Consider the following 7,320-nt stretch of genomic DNA (forward strand, 5'->3'; position numbering starts at 1 on the left):
GCCTCGGGGGCCGGCGCTGGGCCCGCGGGCCGGCGGCGGCGCGCGGGTGGCCGGGGTACCACGTGGCGTCCCGGGAGTGGCTGGGGCGCGGCGGTGGACGTGTCCGGATCCGCCCGCACGTGTCCGGTGGTGGAGAGAGAGCGGGGCTAGGGTTTCGCGAAGGATTCATCCGCGAAAAATCCAAGGGGGGCACATATTTATAGTTTCTGGGAGCTAGGATAGTCCAAATGAGGCACGGTTTTTGCCCACACGATCGTAATCGAAGGACCGAGATCATGGACGGGGTTAGGATGGGTTTTGGGCCAGTTTGGAGGGGTGTTGGGCTGCAAGAGAAAAGGGGGGGGTTTCGGGCTGCGCGGTTAACCGTTGGAGTATCAAACGACCTGCAAATGGCACAAAACTTGACATGCGGTCTACTGGTGCTATACCAAGGCCACTTGGCAAGCCTCGGGCCATTCCGAGAGAGTTTAACACCCGCTCACAACGAGAGACAAAAAGGGGACACCGGAGGACATAGGAGTGTCGGATTGCAAAATGGACAACGGGGAAAAAGCTCGGATGCATGCGACGAACACGTATGCAAAATGAAATGGACATGATGACACAATGCAAATGATGACATGGCAAAATTCAACACGCAAGCAAATGACATGGCAAAGACGGCGAATAACTATCAGACACCTAGCGCATCGAATCCGGGGCATTACAACACTCCTCCACTAACAAGAGATCTCGTCCCGAGCTCTTAGGACCGAGACTGAAGGGAAAAGGGATGAGGTAAAACAAGAACTCAACAGACGAAGCAAAGAATCGAGAGCACCCGAGAAGAAGAGAGTAACGACAAGAATGACAAGAATCGAAAGCTCACGGAATCAGATAGACTATGAAACCACTCCGGTTAGAACGAGATAAGAAACGAATAAGACTGAAACGATTTAGGCAGCACTCCGGCTAAAACATGGAGGAATAGAACACGAGCTTCACAAAACGGGATGACACTTGATGAGATAAACAACGCAATGCATCCGGAAGAATTGAAAGAATGGAATGACAAGAACTTGGAAGGAAAGGGTTGAACGGAGTTGTTGAGAAAATCAAGAACGAAAGAATAAGCTTGTTGTGGACTTATGGATAACATCTCAAAACTATGAGGTGATAACCGACCACAAGTGGAAAAGATTAAATAGCTGCAAAGAACGAAGAAATGCAAAACTCCACTTCAAAAGAATATGGAGAATTAGTTGCACTTCGAAAAGCAAGAAGGAAAGATACTTGAACTCCTCTGACAAGAATCTTGATGAACACTTGAGGAATGAATTAAAACATGAAGAACCACCATGAAGAACTCTGGTGACAAAAGGATGAAGAGATAGAATTGAAGGATGAAAAGAATAGTATTAAAGCTTGCGATGATTTAGATGGAGGTTCCGACGAGATGGTCGAGGAAATATGAACTCCGGAAGAGAAAAGATGAAGGCACCTGGAACTAGAATTTATTCATTAAGAACAAACTCCGAAGGAAGGGATTAATCACTTGGATGAAATAAGAATAAGATTTATTGTATGCTTATCCTTCATCAAACTAAATTGATGACAAACAATGGATTTTGCATACCACTTATTCTTCTTGAAAAGGATTAAGGGGAATATGGCGCAAAAAACATGAGAAAGTCTTCATGAACCACCGGTAGGATTGAAAAGAACGAATGGATTAAAGTGATAATCAAGGAAAAAGAATCTGAAAGAACCATCATTAGAATTCGAAAATAGAATGACGTAAGAGAATGAATCACCGGGAAGAATTCGAAAATGACTGATGAAGGAGAATGAATCACTGGGAAGAAATAGAAGAACAAATATGTCTGAGGGGATTTAGATGCAAGAGAACGGGAAGAACCCGATCTGATTAAAAGCACTTGAATGAATCACCTGGATAAATAGAGAATGATAGCTGGAATGATGGCCTCCGGTGAAAAGAAACGGGAAAACAACTTCTGACATACTCCGGATGGGTGAAAAGAATATATGACAAATGGAATAATTCGCGAGAATAACATGAAGCTAGAACCATGAATCTTCAGGAGAACGGGCAAGATTGAGAGGGAAAACTCTTCTTCGGTCTTCAAATGACGACGGGAAACACCACCAAAATTATTGAGATACTCCGGTAGAATGAAAATGAAGAGGTTGAGGCAACCATGAAAAGAATTTGAACGAGATCTTGGAAAGGCATCTGACTGATGAAATTCATACTTACGTCACACTTGAATAACTCCGGGGGAATTATAAGAGTCAGGTAAGATCCTGGGGAAAGACCTGTGGCTTAGGGCCCACTGAAGAGCTAACACCGTTGAAAATGATTGTTGAAAAGATAGATGATGCACCGGAACAATTGAAATATTTGAATGAGGTGACAACCTCGAATTAATTCGAACACAGACGAATCTCCTGAGATGTCTTGAACACTCCGGAAGGATAAACTGGCGAGAGGCGAACGAACAGGGAAAACAATTGATCCAAGGAAAAGAATGTGATCAACCCGAAAAAAAACTTGAATTGAGTCCACCGAAAAAGAAAAGAGATGAAGAATGACGAACGAGACGAGAATTCACCGGTTGAAACAATTGTCGAAAGACTGAAGAGGCTCCACACGAATGAAATTGACGCTCGAAAGAGACTAATGCTCCGGGAAGAAGAGGGTGGGAGGGCGGGAAAACAAAGGCAACTTCAAAGGGGAAATCGACGAATATCTTAAGAGAAAACACCGGTTGAAATCATTGAGGAAAGAAAGCAAAGACTTCACACGAGTAGGAAGAATACTCGATTACGGACTCCGGTTTCGAGAAGAAGAAGGGTGGGCGGGTGGGAAAAGAAAACAACTGAGGATGGGGAAACAACTTCGTTGAGAGTGAACTGAGGATTGAACTTGGCAAAGACGAAGAGGCTCGAGTCAACTTGATGAGAAATGCACCGGATGAAAAGAGCTGAGAACCAACGATCGGAAAACCCACTGCGTGATCCTAAAAAAATTGGAAGGGGAATAGAAGTAATTCAAAACACCTACGTCAAGATTCCTTACCAGAGCGACGAAGGGGCAGAGGAGTAAAAAGAATTCCTACTCTCCGATATAACTAGACTCCGAAAAATAGTTTTCTTCTAGACTCAACAACGGCCAAACTACACGATCAATCAAGGGGGCTCCTAGGGTCGGTCGAGGCTCTGATACCGACTTATCACGCCCAATATTCGATACTATCCTAAAGAGACTCGAAGGTCCCACCAAGGATAGAACCGCATATTGAAACGCTTTTGCAAGGTGGATATCATTACATCAACATTACATAATAGATGGGGATACATACAAGAGGCATACAATGCCACACGAATACAACATCATCATACATAAGATCAACATCCGACTACGGATGAAACACAAACAGAAACTCAAACGACATCCACCCTGCTAGCCCAGGCTGCCGACCTGGAACCTATCCCCTGATCGAAGAAGAAGCAGAAGAAGAACTCCCAAAACAAGCAAACATCGCTCTCGCGTCATGATCATCGCATAAACCTATACCTGCAACTGTTGTTGTAGTAATCTGTGAGCCACGAGGACTCAGCAATCCCATTACCATGGGTATCAAGACTAGCAAAGCTTAAAGGGAATGCAAGGGGTAAAGTGGTGAGGTTGCAGCAGCGACTAAGCATATATGGTGGCTAACATACGCAAATAAGAGCGAGAAGAGAGAAAGCGGAACGGTCATGAAGCTAGCAATGATCAAGAAGTGATCCTGAACTCCTACTTACGTCAAACATAACCCAAAACCGTGTTCACTTCCCGGACTCTGCCGAGAAGAGACCATCACGGCTACACACATGGTTGAAGCGTTTTAATTCGAATCTGGTGTCAAGTTATCTACAACCGGACATTAACAAATTCCCATCTGCCGCATAACCGCGGGCACGGCTTTCGAAAGATTATACCCTGTAGGGGTGTCCCAACTTAGCCCATGATAAGCTCTCGCGATCAACGAAGGATATACCTTCTCCCAGGAAGACCCGACCAGACTCGGAATCCCGATTTACAAGACATTTCGACAATGGTAAAACAAGACCAGCAAGACCGCCCGATGGGCCGACAATCCCGATAGGAACTGCACATATCTCGTTCTCAGGGCAACACCAGATGAACACTACGTACAACTAAAACCAGACCTCAAGTTTCCCCGAGGTGGCGCTGCAAGTAGCTCTGGTTCGGACCAACACTTAGACAAGCATTGGCCCGGGGGGGCTATAATAAAGATGACCCTTGGGTTAATTACTCCCAAGGGAAAAGTAGGTGGTGGTAAGGCAAATGGTAAAACCAAGGTTGGGCCTTGCTGGGAGAGTTTTATTCAAAGCAAACTGTCAAGGGGGTCCCATGAATCACCCAACCGCGTAAGGAACGCAAAATGCGGGAACATAACACCGGTATGACGGAAACAAGGGCGGCAAGAGTCAAACAAAACACCAGGCATAAGGCCGAGCCTTCCACCCTTTACCAAGTATATAGATGCATTAATTAAATAAGAGATATTGTGATATCCCAACATAAACCTGTCCACCATGGAGCAATCTTCAACTTCACCTGCAACTAACAATGCTATAAGACGGGCTGAGCAAAGCGGTAACATAGCCAAGCAATGGTTTGCTAGGAAGGGTGTCAAAGATTAGAGGTTCATGGCAATTGGGAGGCTTGATAAACAGGTGATAGGTAGCGCAACATAGCGATAGAACGAAGCAGCTAGCATAGCAATGATAGTAGTGAGATCCAAGGTAGCGGTCATCTTGCCTGAAATCCCGCAAGGAAGAAGAACAAGTCCATGAAGAAGATGAAGCCACGAAGACGAACCAAGCGTAGACGAACGAATCCTCACGATCACAACGAAACGGGAACTATCAAGAAGAAGCACACAACATGGTAAACACACCACACATATACAAGACATGATGCTCAACCAAGTATGATGCAAGGCAAGACTACATGAAGCTACTCATGGCAAGAGATGATGCAAACAAGAACAACACATCAAGGCAAGTTTAAATGAGGCTGGAAGCAACATATAACAATTCCGGTAAGTCCTCATATGCAAATTTTGAAATTGGTCCAGATCTGAATAAACCTTATGTTCAAGTTGTTAAGCAGCAAGTTAAGATGCACCAAGATGATCTACACGAGATTCTAGTCAAGTTACATATAAAGTTCATTTAATTCGGAGCTACGGCCTAGAAGATATGAGCAAAACAAGTCAAACATGGCATTGATCCAAAATGCACCCAAACATCAAGCAAACACCTCAAAACAAGGATGCAACATGATAATATGAAACTACATGCAATTAAGCAAGTTTCATATAGAGCACACTCAAAACGGAGCAACGGTTCAACACATACACTATATACAAGTCATAACAACAATCTATCCAAAACAACAACTAGGCATGTTGCAAGCATCAAAACAACATGCTACAGCATCCCAACATGAGAACAAAAGGCATGGACATGATGTACAGGTAAATCATAACAAAACATGAACACTGAGCTATCTCCAGAAATCACTAGAACATGCTCAAACACACATGACAAGATTGCAAATAATAACAGTTTCAGACTTAACAGAAATAACATCAGGTTGCAATGTTTATAGCTATCAAAAAACATGTTACAAGAACTTAACATGGCAAACAAAGGCATGGAATGAATCTACTAATTGCATAGAACAAAAGTCCTTTACTGACCATGAGCCAAAAAGGATCGGAAGATATGATGGCACACATGTAAACATGGCAAGTTATATGACAGATTCATACATGGCAGGAACAACAATAAGTAGGCATATTGGTGAGCTTTTACCACTCACCACAGAGCAATACATGGCATTACAAGGCAACCAATAGTAAGAAGACATGTTTATGAAGCTAAGCATGGCAAGATCAAGTTCCTAGGGTGCATGGATCACTAGCAAAACACATGGCAAAACTGAACTTAATGTTAATAGGCTGACAACAACATTATTTAACAACTTTGGAGCAAGATTACAACAAGCTACAGCAGGCTATAAATGCAATCGGGGGCATGGATGGATACGGCATGACATGTATAACAAAACATCCTTAGGGAACATCTCAAGATTTTGCATAGAATTACTTGTAGAAGCAGGTTTACATAGCATCACAAAATAACAGATTCAGCCTAACAAAACAGTAACAACAAGTACACTACTTCACGAGCTTGATTCACTCACCAAAAGTCATTTCATGATAAGATAAGCATAGCATCACTAAGAAGACATGTTTATGAAACTAACCAAGGCAAGAACAAGTTCATAGCATGCAAGGACCAACTACAACAGCCTTGGCAAAATTGAATAACATGTAAACAATCTACCAGGAAACATTTTATAGCAAAAGTAGAGCAAGAAAATGACATGCTAGGCTACTCCATAATTGAAAACAGGGGCATGAATGGATAGAAAATAACCATATGTTCAAAACATCCTTAGTGAAGTATCTCAAAATAAGCTTAGATCTCTCTGTAGCATCAAGTTTACATGACATAAAAATAACAACAGAACAGGGACTGAAATCAGCAACATCACGAAGCCTAGTTTGCATGCTTGTTCTAGACCACATTGATCACAAAAATACATGGCATACACCCCTGTAAAGATGGCATGATGTAGCACAAAACACATGTAGACATCAACCTCATAGGATGCACACATCAAACATGGCAAAAAGGACAAATGAACATGTTCTGTTAACAGACAGCAGACAACATCATATAGCACTCTTGCAACGATGATTCGGGCATCAAGATGAGCTCAAATGAACTTGGTGAAATGGAATGAAATGTAGAGCATCTCACAAAGAACATTTTTATATATCATATGCATGAAATGGTGCTACGGTCACGGAGTTATGATGCAATGAATAGGGCAACATTATGCAAATATATCAGGGACTTAGACGAAAAACGGGGTCAACCTGGATCCAGATCTAGGGTTGACTTGCACGGAAGTCGAGGCACGTCCAAGGAGCTCGTCGGAGTTGGACTCGGGGATGGCCGGAGAAGACGAACCTGGGGCGGAGAGGGCCGGATCCGGCGAGGAGGAGGCCGGAGAGGCGCTGCGGAGTCCGACGAGGGGAGGCGCCGCGGAGGCGAGCGCCGGCCGGAGCTCGGCGACCTGGCGGCGGCGGAGCTCGATCTGGCCCGGGGCGGCCATGGTGGCGGAGGCGCGGGCTACGTGGAGGGCGAGCGCGGGCGGCGGAGGGAGCCAGG

This window comes from Triticum dicoccoides, chromosome 5B (genome assembly GCF_002162155.2).
Source record: "Triticum dicoccoides isolate Atlit2015 ecotype Zavitan chromosome 5B, WEW_v2.0, whole genome shotgun sequence".
NCBI classification, from domain to species: Eukaryota; Viridiplantae; Streptophyta; class Magnoliopsida; order Poales; family Poaceae; genus Triticum; species Triticum dicoccoides.